This window comes from Pipra filicauda, unplaced genomic scaffold (genome assembly GCF_003945595.2).
Source record: "Pipra filicauda isolate LSUMZ 115617 unplaced genomic scaffold, ASM394559v2 scaffold1377_size15358_pilon, whole genome shotgun sequence".
Classification (NCBI taxonomy): domain Eukaryota; kingdom Metazoa; phylum Chordata; class Aves; order Passeriformes; family Pipridae; genus Pipra; species Pipra filicauda.
In genome coordinates, this window is record NW_024103848.1 from 1 (window position 1) to 15,359 (window position 15,359).

The 15,359-nt window shown below is 52.4% G+C and overlaps 3 long non-coding RNA genes across 6 annotated transcripts; all 3 read left to right on the plus strand.

Annotated features, from left to right (window-relative positions):
- On the plus strand, nt 1-5,791 carry LOC120322619. 2 transcript variants are annotated; one of them, XR_005562427.1, is made up of 2 exons: nt 1-40; nt 3,979-4,047. It is a non-coding gene; the product is annotated as an uncharacterized LOC120322619 (long non-coding RNA). The 2 variants fall into 2 exon arrangements; XR_005562426.1 differs by lacking the exons at nt 1-40; nt 3,979-4,047 and adding exons at nt 2,808-2,935; nt 5,766-5,791.
- Nucleotides 5,792-6,511: 720 nt separating this feature from the next.
- Nucleotides 6,512-12,052, plus strand: LOC113982144. Of its 2 annotated transcripts, none has more exons than XR_003538662.2 (3): nt 6,512-7,001; nt 10,140-10,217; nt 12,018-12,052. It is a non-coding gene; the product is annotated as an uncharacterized LOC113982144 (long non-coding RNA). The 2 variants fall into 2 exon arrangements; XR_003538661.2 differs by lacking the exon at nt 12,018-12,052 and adding an exon at nt 10,470-10,906 and having other exon boundaries at nt 6,514-7,001.
- A 47-nt stretch (nt 12,053-12,099) lies between these two features.
- Nucleotides 12,100-15,051, plus strand: LOC120322618. 2 transcript variants are annotated; one of them, XR_005562424.1, is made up of 3 exons: nt 12,100-12,140; nt 14,584-14,651; nt 14,755-15,051. It is a non-coding gene; the product is annotated as an uncharacterized LOC120322618 (long non-coding RNA). The 2 variants fall into 2 exon arrangements; XR_005562425.1 differs by lacking the exon at nt 12,100-12,140 and adding an exon at nt 13,813-13,830.
- Nucleotides 15,052-15,359: the final 308 nt, after the last annotated feature.

A 15,359-nucleotide genomic window follows, 5' to 3' on the forward strand; every position in this document is an offset into this window, starting at 1 on the left:
GAGGCATCAGCCAAGCAGCACCAAGTTCCTGTGTAAGCAGGTGAGTTGTGTTGAGGTTCCTCAGGCAGGCACTGAGGACTTTGAGGGCTCCAGACAGAGAAGACCTGGGAAGGCCCTCGGTGAAGCCCCTTGGGAAGCTTATAAGGGTAGGTTTGTATGGTAATAAGTGTTGGAAAATGTCCTGAATGTGAAACAGGAATAAATATGGAAAATGAATCCTCCTGTAATGTTGCCATATCAGCTGCAGTGGAGACACCTCTTTGTGCACTTTGAAGAGCTGATTGCCAGGACACCTGGTGGGCTGGAATGATTCAAGAGCATAGTAATAAAAGATTGGCTGGCTTATAAAACTCACCGAGGCTTAGAGACTTCTTTGAAGAGCTGATTTCAGGCAGCAAAATTGGCCCCCAGGAGGGACTCTGTGCCTGCTCTCCCATGGCTCCAAGGGATCTCTGGGCCTTCACGCCGGCACCGAGATTTTCTCGGGAAGGGCCTCAGATCCCCGGACCAGTCTGGGACACAGGCAAGATCCCCCTGCCTTTAGAAATGAGGCCTTGTTGTGGCTTCCTACCCGTACATGTTGGTGGGTTCCAAGGAAGGCCTCTTGAAATGCCTTTTGGGCTGTCCATTGAAGCCTTGGGACCAAATTGGGCCCCCCTGGAGGGACAGTGCTGTTGGTGCCCCCCGGGTTGGGGCCCCCCGAGGACTCCAGCGCGCACCGAAAGGATTATTCGGGGAGATCCTCGGGGTGCCCGGCCCTGGGGAGTTCAAAGCAAGGTCCCTGCAATGGATTCAGGCATTGCTGAGAGTATCCCAGGTGTAGCTGTCCATGCTAGACATGGAGCTCTCTGAGGGGCTGTAATTGGGTGATAAAAGTGGTGCTCCAAGTGCCAAAGAAGTGTGGGATTGGGATTAAGAAATGAGCAGTGATGGTCCAATTGGCTGTTTTCTCTTGAATGTAGTGGTGAGAACTGCAGGAGTGCAAGGTGTGTGTTCCAGTCCCCAGCATTTGGTTTGCACATGTCCTGGTCAGACACAGGTCCCACTTCCTCAGTCCTTAACACAACAGAGGGAGAATGAAGGACTGGCAGTGTTAAGGTGACTGGTGTGACAGGAATTAAACTGGAAAAATACTGAGTAATTCCTCAGTTTCTGTATTTGCCAAACTCACCCAAACCTGTGCTAGGAAGAGATTGATTGGAAAAGTTGAGGCAGAAATGCAATTGAAAATGGGGATATTGACACTGTAATTGCTGAAACTAAATGTGTCAAAGCAGCAGCTCTTGTTGTGCAGGGAATAACTCCTGTCAGCAGCAAGGTCCCGACTGAAGTGGCAGCTGCAGTTGTTCCTGTGGTGTGGGCCAGTGGAACTGCAGGAGAGTGGAAGAGGGCAGAACCTGTAGGTATTACCCCTAATGTGGGATCTCTCCTGGTAAGGCCAAGCCAGTATCCTTTAAAATCAGAATGCCAGCTTGGATTGGTTGCAGTAACAGCTAAATTTGCTCCTCCTGGTTTGCTTGTAGAAGGTGAATGCCAGAACCTGCCAAGAAAACCAATGGCCAAGGGGATTGATTAGTGCGGGACCTGAGAGAACCCCCTGAAATGACAACCTCCAGTAGTTTCCAGTATTAGATTGGAAAGATGGCCTTTGCTGCATCTCCTTGAGCAAGGAAAGCCAAGAAACCTTTGCTTTTGCAGGAGGAAATCTGGACAGCGGGAAGGAAGAAAAGAAGCCCCGTGACTCCTGCTTGAGCCCCAGACAGCCCCTGAACTGCCTCCCTGGGAATGGTAGGACAGAGTGGACTCTGGATTGCTCCCTCTGGATGTGTGGTAAGACTGTTATGCCAACTTTTCCAACAACCTGTAAGCATTTGCTGCCTTGGCTAGATGGTGCAAGGGCGCAGCCTTTAAGCAGCGGAAGCATTCCCTGAGGAGAGCTCTGGGTCTGCCAGATGTCTCAGAACTGTTGGCAGCATCTTTGGTGGGGAGGGCAAACAAAGGCCAAGGTGTGCAGTGACCCCCCTGAGAAGGGACTTTGAGTTAATGGCATCCCTGCAAGTGAACTTTGTGAGCTGTTCCCCCTGTAGGGCAGGTGATAGTCCCAGCTCCAGTGATGGGAAAAATGGTTAAAAGAGAGCCCCAAAAGCTGGAAATCCTCCTGGAGGCTTTTGGCAAACAGAGTTTGCTGAGTTCCCCTGAAAGAAGGACAGTGATAGCTTTTGAGTGCTAGTAGATCCTTTTAATAGGTAGCCTTGAGTCTGTCCTTGCTGCACCAGTAGGCCTTGTCCAATTCCTCATCTTCCAGGAGATATACATATTGAAGTTTAAAGTGATGTTCGTAATCCTTTGTTGGCTTGAGGCTCTCCCCTGCAGGAACTGCAGGAACTCCTGGTGCCGCCTGGGCCGATGGATTGGACGCCCCAGCCCCTCCGTTCCTGCCCAGCCACTGGGTCTGTGTCGAGTGGTGGCACTGCCAGCCCTGCAGGTGAAGTGGGAAGGGCCTTTCCAGGTCTGGCTGATCACATTTATAGCAGTTAATGTTCAAAAAGAGGACCTGGGGTCTCTTCTTCTTGAGTTAAGAAAGCTCCTTTTGATTGGTGAGCAGAACCAAGTGGATCCTTCAGAGTTCCCATCCGTGTTTGTGTCTCAGCCTGTGTTAGGATTCAGGGCTGTAGCTGTTGTTGTCACTGAGGAGTGAAACTATGCTTTAAATAAGGAGACACTGGCCTGATGGCCCAGTGTCAAGGAAAAAAGGGGGAATGATATGTGAGTGTTGAGATGTAACAAGAGCTAATCCTTTTTGCAGTGGGATGTAGCCTGGAAACTCCCCAGAGCTGAGCCAAGGGATTTAAAGGGAGCAACCAAGGGAGGTGAAGAAACAAGGAAGGAGTAACTGAGGCATCAGCCAAGCAGCACCAAGTTCCTGTGTAAACAGGTGAGTTTTCTTGAGGTTCCTAAGGCAGGCACTGAGGACTTTGAGGGCTCCAGACAGAGAAGACCTCCAAAGCCCCTCGGAAACCTTATAAGAGTAGGTGTGTATGGTAATAAGTGTTGGAAAATGTCCTGAATATGGAACAGGAATGCAGGGCAGGGAACGAAAATGAACCCTCCTGTAATGCTGCCATATCAGCTGCAGTGGAGACACCTCTGTGCGCCCTTTGGGAGCTGCCAGGGCACCTGGCATGATTGAAGAGCATAGTAATAAAAGAATGCCCGGCTTCTAAAACTCACCAGTTGAGTCTCAGTGGTTCTTGTAAGAAATTTTAGGCAACACTTGAACCTCTAGTGTGTACTTCTGAGTTCATTTGGAAAGAGGTTATCCAGGGAACAGCACTCTTTGTCATTCCAAGCAGTTGCACTTGATGAACTTCCCATCTCAGTGGATGTTCAGAACCGGTGGCCTTGACAGAAGTGCTCAGCAAGGAGGCTCTTTCCTCCTAGGCAGAAAGAAAGGTCAGTGCCCTTCCTCCCCAAGGCCCAGTACAGCAGGGCTTCCAGGAGCTGCTGGTGTGGCTGCTCTTTGGGTTCTCAGCTGTGCCCGTGGAGTGGTGACATCGTGTTCCTCCCTGTGCTCCAGGGCAGCCAAAAGCCCCAGTGCAGCCCCTGGGCCTTTTTGGGAGCCTGAGCTATTGCAGCACTGGGGATGGCTTTGGTTTCTTTCTCTGCTCAGGGTAAAACTGTATGGGGGAGTCTCTGATCTCCCTGATTTTTGTATCATAACTGAGACTTAGAAGAAAGTTCACCTTGTGCAATTTCCCAACTGACTTGGCCGGGTTGAACCACCAGTGGCAGATTGTTGTTGTGTGCAGGTTATTGTTTGTGTCTGAGCAGGTTGGTGTTTATTTACAGAGGGAAGTCATGGAATGTTATGACATTTTTGTCCCAGTATTTAGAGATAATGCTTTGAATTAGTTGATTTCTGCCTCGCTCCCTGATGTCTGAGTTTGGAGGTGTACCAAGAACTGGTAGTTTTTGCAGTGGGATGTTCCCTAGAAACTCCATGGAGCTGATTGAAGGGATTTAAAGGGACTAAGCAAGGAAAGTAAAGAAAGAATGAAGAAGAGAACTGAGGCAGCAGCCAAGCAGCACCAAGTTCCTCTGCAACCAGGTAAATTGTCTTGAAGTTGATAAGGTGGTAACTGAGAACTTTCGGGGCTCCAGGCACAGGTGACCACCAGAGACCCCCAATGGAGCCCCTCAGAGACCTTATAAGGGTTTGTGCTGGGAATGTCCTGAATGTGGAATAGGAATACAGGGAAAGAAAATGATCCCTCATGTAATGCTGACCCCTCCCATCAGCTGCGGTGGAGACACCTCCGTGTGCCCTTTGGGAGCTGATTGCCAGGACACCTGGTGGGCTGGGATCATGGCAGGGTGTTGTAAGCAAGGAATGCCTGGCTTCTAAAAGTCACCAGCTGAGTCTTAGAGGCTTCTTTGAAGAGCTGATTTCAGGCAGCAAAATTGGCCCCCAGGAGGGACTCTGTGCCTGCTCTCCCATGGCTCCAAGGGATCTCTGGGCCTTCACGCCGGCACCGAGATTTTCTCGGGAAGGGCCTCAGATCCCCGGACCAGTCTGGGACACAGGCAAGATCCCCCTGCCTTTAGAAATAAGGCCTTCTTGAAGGCCTCTTGAAATGCCTTTTGGGCTGTCCATTGAAGCCTTGGGACCAAATTGGGCCCCCCTGGAGGGACAGTGCTGTTGGTGCCCCCCGGGTTGGGGCCCCCCGAGGACTCCAGCGCGCACCGAAAGGATTATTCGGGGAGATCCTCGGGGTGCCCGGCCCTGGGGAGCTCAAAGCAAGGTCCCTGCAATGGATTCAGGCATTGCTGAGAGTATCCCAGGGGTCCCTGTCCCTGCTAGACATGGAGCTCTCTAATGGACTGTAATTGGGTGATAAAAGTGGTGCTCCAAGTGCCAAAGAAGTGTGGGATTGGGATTAAGAAATGAGCAGTGATGGTACAATTGGCTGGTTTTTATTGACTGTAATGTTAAGAGCTCCAGGAGTGCCAGGTGTGTGTTCCAGTCCCCAGCCTTTGGTTTGCACATGTCCTGGTCAGACACAGGTCCAACTTCCTCAGTCCTAAACAAAATAGAAAGAGAATGAAGGACTGGCAGTGTTAAGGTGATTGGTGTGTCAGGAATTAAACTGGAAAAACACTGGGTAATTCCTCAGTTTGTCTATTTGCCAAATTTGCCCAAACCTGTGCTAGGAAGAGATTGATTGGAAAAGTTGAGGCAGAAATGCAATTGAAAATGGGGATATTGACACTGTAATTGCTGAAACTAAATGTGTCAAAGCAGCAGCTCTTGTTGTGCAGGGAATAACTCCTGTCAGCAGCAAGGTCCCGACTGAAGTGGCAGCTGCAGTTGTTCCTGTTGTGTGGGCCAGTGGAACTGCAGGAGAGTGGAAGAGGGCAGAACCTGTAGGTATTACCCCTAATGTGGGATCTCTCCTGGTAAGGCCAAGCCAGTATCCTTTAAAATCAGAATGCCAGCTTGGATTGGTTGCAGGAACAGCTAAATTTGCTCCTCCTGGTTTGCTTGTAGAAGGTGAATGCCAGAACCTGCCAAGAAAACCAATGGCCAAGGGGATTGATTAGTGCAGGACCTGAGATGGATATAGTGCAGGTCCTGATAGTGCAGGACCTGAGACCTGCAGGACCCTTAAATGACAACCTGGAGCAATTTCCAGTATTAGATTGAAAAGATCCCCTTTGCTGAATCTCCTTGAGCAAGGAAAGCCAAGAAACCTTTGCTTTTGCAGGAGGAAATCTGGACAGCGGGAAGGAAGAAAAGAAAAGAAGCCCCGTGACTTCTCCCTGAGCCCCAGACAGCCCATGAACTGCCTTCCTGGCAGTGGGACGGGCTGGACTCTGGATTGCTCCCTCTGGATGTGTGGTAAGACTGTTATGCCAACTTTTCCAACAACCTGTAAGCATTTGCTGCCTTGGCTAGATGGTGCAAGGGCAGCCTTTAAGCAGCGGAAGCATTCCCTGAGGAGAGCTCTGGGTTTGCCAGATGTGTCAGAACTGTTGGAAGCCTCTTTGGTGGGGAGGGCAAAGAAAGGCCAAGGTGTGCAGTGACCCCCCTGAGAAGGGACTTTGAGTTAATGGCATCCCTGCAAGTGCACTTTGTGAGCTGTTCCCCCTGTAGGGCAGGTGATAGTCCCAGCTCCAGTGATGGGAAAAATGGTTAAAAGAGAGCCCCAAAAGCTGGAAATCCTCCTGGAGGCTTTTGGCAAACAGAGTTTGCTGAGTTCCCCTTGAAAGAAGGACAGTGACAGCTTTTGAGTGCTAGTAGATCCTTTTAATAGGTAGCCTTGAGTCTGTCCTTGCTGCACCAGTAGGCCTTGTCCAACTCCCCATATTTCAGGACATATACCTATTAAAGGAAGAAATGCTCTTCCTAATCCTTTGTTGGCTTGAGGCTCTCCCCTGCAGGAACTCAGGAACTCCTGGTGCCGCCTGGGCCGATGGATTGGACGCCCCAGCCCCTCCGTTCCTGCCCAGCCCCTGGGTCTGTGTCGAGTGGTGGCACTGCCAGCCCTGCAGGTGAAGTGGAAAGGGCCTTTCCAGGTCTGGCTGATCACATTTATAGCAGTTGACATTGCAGAACAAGGACCTGGGGTCTGTTATTCTTGAGTTAAGAAAGCTCCTTTTAATTGGTGAGCAGAACCAAGTGGATCCTTCAGAGTTCCCATCCGTGTTTGTGTCTCAGCCTGTGTTATGATTCAGGGCTGTCAGTTGTTGTCACTGAGGAGTGAAACTATGCTTTAAATAAGGAGACACTGGCCTGATGGCCCAGTGTCAAGAAAAAATGGGGAATGATATGTGAGTGTTGAGATGTAACAAGAACTAATCCTTTTTGCAGTGGGATGTAGCCTGGAAACTGCACAGAGCTGAGCCAAGGGATTTAAAGGGACCAACCAACGGAAGGTGAAAAAACAAGGAAGGAGTAACTGAGACAGCAGCCAAGTATCAGCAAGTTCCTGTTTAAGCAGGTGAGTTGTGTTGAGGTTCCTCAGGCAGGCACTGAGGACTTTGAGGGCTCCAGACAGAGAAGACCTGGGAAGCTCCTCGGTAAAGCCCCTTGGAAACCTTATCAGGGTAGGTGTGTATGGTAATAAGTGTTGGAGAATGCCCTGAATGTGGAATAGGAATACAGGAAAGGAAAATGAAGCCTCATGTAATGCTGACCCCTCCCATCAGCTGCAGTGGAGACACCTCCGTGTGCCCTTTGGGAGCTGATTGCCAGGACACCTGGTGGGCTGGGATCATGGCAGGGTGTTGTAAGCATGGAATGCCTGGCTTCTAAAACTCACCAACTGAGTCTTAGAAGCTTCCTTGAAGAGCAGATTTCAGGCAGCAGAATTGGCCCTGCAGAAGGGACTCTGTGCCTGCTCTCCCATGGCTCCAAGGGATCTCTGGCCCTTCACGCCGGCACCGAGATTTTCTCGGGAAGGGCCTCAGATCCCCGGACCAGTCTGGGACACAGGCAAGATCCCCCTGCAGTTTAGGACAAAATTGGCCCCCCTGGAGGGACAGTGCTGTGGGTGCCCCCCGGGTTGGGGCACCCCGAGGACTCCAGCGCGCACCGAAAGGATTATTCGGGGAGATCCTCGGGGTGCCCGGCCCTGGGGAGTTCAAAGCAAGGTCCCTGCAATGGATTCAGGCATTGCTGAGAGTATCCCAGGGGTACCTGTCCCTGCTAGACATGGAACTCTCTAATGGGCTGTGATTGGGTGATAAAAGTGTTGCTCCAAGTGCCAAAGAAGTGTGGGATTGGGATTAAGAAATGAGCAGTGAGGGTCCAATTGGCTGTTTTCTCTTGAATGTGTCTGTAAGAGCTCCAGGAGTGCAAGGTGTGTGTTCCAGTCCCCAGCATTTGGTTTGCACATGTCCTGGTCAGACCCAGGTCCAACTTCCTCAGTCCTTAACCCAAGAGAAGGAGAATTAAGGGCTGGCAGTGTTAAGGTGACTGGTGTGACAGGGGTTAAATTGGGAAAATATTGGGGAATTCCTCAGTTTGTCTATTTGCCAAACTCACCCAAACCTCTGCTAGGAAGGGATGGACTGGAGACTGATTTCCTGGGTAGTTGTTCCACGTGACCTGGGAGCCTCTGGGATTAGACTGGACTGGCTAGACAGGGAGCTGTTTGTCCTGTGGAGTTGGGCTGGGTTTGTTGAGGATGCCTTGGGAGGCAGGGCTGGAGAGGCTCCTCTGTTGGCTGTAGTGGTGGAAGGTTGTAGCAGGAGGGCTGGAGCCTTCGACCTCCTGCTCCCCCCGTGAGCCCCGCCGGGACCGTGCCCTTGGCAATGGAGGGCCCCCCATTGCTGAGCCAGCGGTTCCGGGGCCAGGAGGGATGGGATCAGGATGCCGAGCTCCACCCAGGGCCAGGGCTGCCAATGTTGTAACCGTGGAAAGAACTGAAAGCAGAGTGAGATGGAGGCCAAGCTCCAGCACAAAGATGGGTGAGAAAAGACCGTGGTCCTCAGGTGGAGCTTTGAATTCCCTGGAAAAATGGATCCTGTCAGACGGTTCAGGCCCTCGTGGGTGCTGGAGCAGAGGCCTCTTTAATTTATGGTCACCCTAAAGAGTTGCAAGGGCAGCAAGTTTTGATTACAGTATGAAGTGGCAAACAAAGTGAAGTGGTCCAGAGCAAAGCTGAGCTTAATATTGGTCCTGTGCCAGAGCAGCCTTGTGCAGTGCTTGTTGCTGTCCCTGAGTGTCCCATTGCAGTGGATATTTCCAAGGGCTGCCTTGTGCTGGGGAACACTGGGGGCAGTTCCCTTTCCCTGGGCAGGGCAGGCAGGGCACATTTACCTGTCCCCCTCGAGGGTGGCTCCACAGTCCCACCCTCTGCCCTGGGAGTGTGTCAGAACACCTGGACCCACTGTCCGTGCCAGAGAGGGCACAAGGGATGGTTGGATCAGTGAGGGAATGGTTCAGGGAGTACAAGCACCATTAGAATGAGTAGTGCAGCACATGGAAAGGAAGGGGGGGAAGTTAATCCAGACAGAATTCAAGCACCTGCCCAACCTGTGATATTTTTAGGAACTCAGTGGTTCTGTGGTCCCCAGGAAGTATTGCCCAGGACTAGGCAAGTGACTTCAGGCTTTGTCACCCCCAGAGCAAGGTGGAAGCCCAGCAGTTTATTGGTTTGTTTGGCTTTTGGGGACAAGGTCCTCCTTTGGGACCAATCCTTGGCCCGTGCCATAAAGTCCCAGGACAGAAGTGTGAGTTTGAGTGGGAAATGAGCAGCCAGGAGGGTTTGAAACAGCTCAGGGAGCAATTCACCAGGCTCTGGACCTGTGGCCAATCCGAGCCAGAGAGGGGGAACTAAAGGTTCCTGCCAATGGTAATGGTGCCAATTGGAGCCTCTGGCAGAAGTAGGGTAGGAAGGAAGTGCCTTTGGGATTTGGGAATAGGAAGTTACTGGAAGCCAGAAAAAGGTAGACCCCATTGGAGAAGCAGCTCTGAGTATGGAAACTTAACAAAGTGGAAACTTAACAAATGGTAAGAGGGCCTGAAATCCCCATAAGGCCGTGGGTAAAAAGGTCCTCCAGGGTGCACAGGCCAGGCCATGCTCAGGAAGGCAGCCCCATGAAATGGAGATGGTGTATCCAAGCCAGAGCCAGAGCAGGGGTCAGGGCAGGAGCGAGGCCTCGTGAGGGAGTTGCCAACGGCCCTGTGGTTGAAGCAACAAGTGTAGATCCCCTGGACAGTGAGCACAAATCACTGGGGAAATGGGGCAAAGCCCCAGAGCAAGTGCTGGAAGAAGAGAGGAAGCATGCATGGCTCACTGCTGGGTTAGCCAAATATCTCAGTGGGAAGCACTTTTGGAAAGCAGGAGCTTATAACCCGTGCCAGAGGGAGTTTGAAGTCATGATGGGGGCAGACAAAAGTCATCCATGAGATGAATTAGGTGCTGTACCTGTGGCAATTCAACAGGAGAACTAGGGCAGTGTCATCTTTGTAGGGATTTGGGGTGAGTTGGCAGTGGTTTGGCTACTCGGCTCCCAACTGACACCATCACAGAATTAGTGATTAAATGTGGACAAGGAAAATGGGAATATGTTTGTGTGAATAAATGTTAGTGGAGGGAATGATATTGCCACATTTTAGCTTTATCTTACAGAAACTCTGGATCCTGGCCATTCTCAAAACACAACACCAGGACAACATGACCTGGGAAGCAAATGGACCTTGCACAGGGGTCAGTCTCACTTTGTGCCCGGGGGGGATGTTATGGAAGGGCTGGGGTCTGTCGGGCTCATTGTGTGGGATTGGCTGCCCTGGGGCTGCCCAGCTGCTGTGTGGGCTGGGGGGAGCGGGAGGGGGCCGTGGGGGAGGGATTTCTGCTGAGCCACAGTTCTGTCTCTGCTCATTTTCTTTTGTATCCCCTAAATCTCTATCCCATGTGTTGGATTGTGTTTGTTCAAACTGTTCCTATTATTCCCTGACTAAGGAGGAGTTGTTTCCTTGAGTGCCCTGCCTGTCAGCAAAACACCAGGCCCAAGGGATCCTGGCAAGTGCAGCCCTGGAAGAGTCAGGAAGACTCAAAAATGCCCCAGTTCTCATCCAGCTCAACTGTGTAAAACATTTATGAAGCTAAAATTCCCCAGCCTTGAGCTGTTGGGTCCCAAAGAATAGTGGAGGGAGAGGCAGAAACTCCCCCTGCTGCTGGGGCTGTGTGCCAGTGAGGGGGCAGGACTTGGCCCTGATGCCTGAGTGCTCTCCAGCCCCCAGGATGGATCCCAACTGTCAGCCCCTGGCTCCATCCCTTGAGAAGATGGTGTTCCTGCCAGCCCAGCTGCTGTGCTGGTGGTCCTGGGGGCACCTCCTGCCCTGGCCTGCTGGGAAGGTGTTTGTGCTGCAGCTCAATAAAGTCCCTTTCAGTTGTGATGGTGTCACTTTGGTGTCAGTTCCTCTCCCCTCTTCCCCTGCCCCCGTGGCTGCATCACTGCCTTGTGCCTAAATGAACTCTTCCCCTGCAGCAGTTCCCTGCTGCTCCCAGAGAGGGTGGAGTTGAGGCCCCTGAGCCAAGGGAAAAAGGATCCATCCAAGGCAGGCCCGTGCTCCCCCCCTGCCTTCCTCCAGCCTCCCGTGTTTCCAGTTCCCCTCCCTGCTGGACACACAGCCTGTTCCCAAACAACCCCTGTTCCTGTTCTCTCTCCGTGTCTCCCCTCACAACTCCCCTCCTCTAATCTCCAGCTGCCCAGGCCCCTGGTTTTGAGGGGCATTCCTGGGCTGCTGTCCCCCCCTTCTTTATAAATGAAGTGCCAAGAGCCCCAAGTGCAGAGAGGTCTGCAGGGAATCAGTGCCAAGAGCTGCCCGTGCCTGCCTGTGTTCCTGCAGTTCTCCTTCCTGTTCTCCCTGGGCTGGAGAGACCTGCCTGCCCTGTGTTTATTGGAGCAGAGGGGTGGGATTACATTGGTGCAGAAGGGATGTTCACAGACACTCCTTTTCTGACAGGCAGTGCCATTTCCCTTCTGCCTTTCCCAAGTTTTCCCAAGTGCTGCCCAGCCCGGGGATCCGTGTGCTGGGACAGTGATTGGCAGGAGGAAGGGGAGCCTTGGCCTCACCTGCCCAGCTCAGGTGGGTGGCACAGAATTGGGGTGGGCTGGCAAGGCATGAACATATTTCTGAGTTCTGGAGTGCCTTGAATCCTCTCCCTGTCAGGTTTCTCTCCCTCCTTTCCTGGGCTCCAGCATCCCAGGGGTCTCTTCCCTTGTCCAAAGTCCAGTGGCAGAGGATGGACTGACTCACAAGGGGGGGTTGGAACCAAAAGGGTTCAGTTCAAATTGGGCAAGGAATGCAGTAAGAAAGGTGAGCCTGCTTTTAGTGCCTGAAAGAGATAGGAATGGAAATGCTGGAAAAGGCCACATTTTATTTGGTGTCCCCCCTGGATTTTTCATGGCTCAAACTCTCTAGTGAGCAATTGAACAGAAGGGTGAAGGGCAGGAGCCTGTGACTTGCCCAGTGCCCTTAATTGCCTTGTTCTCCTCTCTTCCAGGCCAGGCCAAAGCCCTGATCCAGCCCAGCTCTGCCAAGTGCCCTGGGCTGGGAGCAGCCAAAGGCAAGAGGCTGCAGCCCCGCCGGCCGGGCTGGGGGCTCCTGGTGCTGCCCGTGGGGTGGGGTAAGTCAGAGGGACACCTTTCTCTCCTCCTGCCTGTTGGCATTTGCTCCCTGGGCACTGGATGTGTAAGGAAGGAGGGAGTAGCAGGGAAGGGGAGTGTTTCCAGACTGTCTGAATGTTGTCCCCGGGTCTGGGATGGAGCAGCCATGGGGGTGGTTGGGTTTGGCCTGGGCCGGTCGGGATCAGCCATAAAGGACCCACCAGACCCTGAACCCTCACTGGACATGTCCAGCCCCTCAAGTTGTTAATTTTCAACAGAGGACAAGTTATTGGTAATTGCTTCTGATCTGTGGAGAATCTCCTTTGGAATGATCAACCAGAGAGTGTATCAGTGCAAAGCATCCTTTTGGGTCTTTTATTTGTTTGTGATTTCCTCTCTGGCTTCAATGAGTTTGGTGTGCTCCTGTTAAGGAGCACAGCCTGTTTTTATCTGGAAATTTGGGGTGGTTTGCTTTGTTTAGGGTGTTTTTTCCCCCACTGACTTGGGCCTTCCGTGCATAGTCCATGTTGTCCTACAGGACTGTTTTGGTTCTGGGTCAGAGAGAGAGAAGGGAAGTGGCTTTTCCTCATCTTGGATGTTTCCAAGCAGAAGTGGGGCGTCATCCTGCCCCTCCCCAAAGCACTGCAGGCACCTGGGAGTAGCTCAGGGCTGGCCCAGTTCTCTGAGACAGACCCATGGGGGAGAGGTTTAAGTATTAATCACATCTCTGGTGTCCCTTGGTTGCAAAGATTGGGTCCTACAGTCCCAGGGTGTTAAGGAAAACAAGGAACTCCTGTTCTTCCTGGCAAACCTTCTGTTATTGCTTGGGCAGTGTTTGGGTTCTGTTGTCTGAGTTCCTGTCCAGGATCGTTCTAAGAGAACCTGTTAGAAATGTAGAGGTAGGATTAGAATTTGGGTCTGTTCCCTACCAAACTGCCTCCAACTCCTGATGGACTGGAGTGATGAGTGCTCTCAGCCCAGGGTATTTCTTAATATTGTGTGGCTTTCCCTCAGCTGTGGGTGAGGAATTGTGCAAGCAAGGCCTGTGTGCCCGTGGGTGTCTCCCGTGTGTGTCCGTGTGGCAGGGCTGGGACAAGGACTCGTGCAGGGACCGAGCTGGCACTGGAGCTGCTGCCATCCTGAGCCATTGCCAAGGGGTGGGGAGAGACCATCTGGGAGGCTGTTGCCAGGGTTCCATTGGGAGCTGGATCTCCCTCCAGCTGCAGCAGCCAGGGGAGGGTTCTTCCTTGTGCAGCCCAGTGGCTTCTGCTCAGGCTGGCCCCGAGTGGGGCTGGGGCAGGTTCTCCAGGGAACTGGAGCCAGCCCTGAACGGGGCTCTGGAGAGCAGGAGCTGCAGGGACTGAGGTTTGCAAAGCTGGGCTGAAGTTTGTCAAAGCAGCAGAACATTCTCATTCCTGTGGGTTTGTGGAGTCCGTGTTGGTGCCCAGGAGAACTGGGTCAGACTGGGCTTTGTGCTCCGAGAGCTGCAGTCCTAAATTTGGCAGGCTGTGTGTGCTGGCAATGAAGTGCTGTCCCAGAGGCTGATGGTTTCTGTCTCCAGGTATGCCCAGGACGCTGCTAATCCCGAGGGATGTGCTCTGGGTCCAGGCTGTCCGTGCTGGAGGGCCCTGGTGGCTGCAGTCCCTGAGCCCACAGAGACAGAGAGAGCCCTGGCCCGAGGGGCCTTTGGCACCTTGTCCTGAATTTGGGGTGAGCCTGGGAGCGTGTGGAGGGTGAGAATGAGGGCTGTGCTTCCAATGCATCATCCCTGGGAAGATCCTGTTGTTCCAGAGCGCTGGGGACAGTTTGGGCTTGGCAGCTTCAGAGCTGGGTTGGAGCAGTCCCTGAAAAGAATCAGGAGAGTGGAGGTTTGTCCCAGTGGTGCTTTCACGCCCCACTGGACAGTCTGGGCTTTGTGTTTGAGGTTGTCCTGTATTTGCTCTGCAGATAAGGGGCCCTTCCCAATTCAGCCCAGCAGATCCCAAGGGCTCTGACAGGAATATTTGTTCTTTCCTTCCCTTTGGGATACCTTCATCTCCAAACTGCCACGAGCAATTCCTTAATTTCTCCTGGAGAAATCCAAGTGTCAGAGGCAGTTTCCAAGGAGGCCAGAAGTGTCTTTGGAGCAGAGAGTGCTGCCAGCTGCGTGTGCCTGTCCCCAGCCTGGCACTGCCCACAGGGACACACTGGGCACAGACCATGAGAGGGAACAAACCCACTGCCTGCCAGAGGGTTTGTCCTGGGCCATCAGGCCTTGGGCAGGAATTGGACTGGGCAACTCCATCAGCTGCTCTTCCCCCACAAAGCCCCATCCCCTGGGCATTAATGACGTGCCCTGTGCCCAGTGCTCACTGTTCACCCAACTGAAACCAGAGCAAGGCTTGCTTTGCTTGGAACAACTTAAAGGAACTTTAAAACAAAATAAATCACTTTGTTCTTCTTTTTTTTTTTTTTTTCCTTTAGATGCTGGAATTGCCTCTCTGGGTGTGTGCTGAGCTCTGGCTGCAGGGGACTGTCAGGCCTTGGTGGCTGTGAGTTCCTGTTCTTCTCCCTGAGAAACTGGAAAGAGTTATTCCTTGGATTGCAGAAATGTTTTCTGAAACTTGTCCCCTTCTTTGTGCCTTTTGCTGACAGATCTTCTCTTACTGCCTTTGAATTCACAGCCTCCTTGCAGCTCCCAGCTGGGGAACCTGGGAGAACTTAGGAGGGACAGAGGTGACATTTTTATCTGCAGAACTTGGGGTAATTTCTAGGGGATACAGCAACTGTTTGTGTAGGAAAGTGCATTGAACCACATGGGCCCAAGTTGTGTTTGCACCAGCTGGGGCCAGAGGTGCAAGGCAATCCAAAGCAAACCCTGCTCAGCCTCTAAATCCCAGGGGAAGTTCTCCAAGCTGCTCCCTGAGGGACTAAAGATACATTGAAATGGAACCAAATAAGGGTCACTGTCCCTGTGGAAAGGCCAAAGGAATTGGTTGGGACTTGGATTGTCCCCTGGGGAGATGCTGGTTGCCGGGATGGAGAGAATGCCCTCCCTCAGGCTGCCAAGATCTCTCAGTGCAGGGGCTTTGGCCGACACAGCAGCACAAAGATTGTTCTCTGCGGGGGGCCCAGGTTTGGGTTCCGGTCTCAGCTTTGCAGGTTTGGATGAATTCTACCTACAGCCCGCAATTCCATGGGGAATTCCTGCTGGAACAGCCTCCCAGTGCCTCCCGGAGCCCGGCTATTCCCCTGCAGAG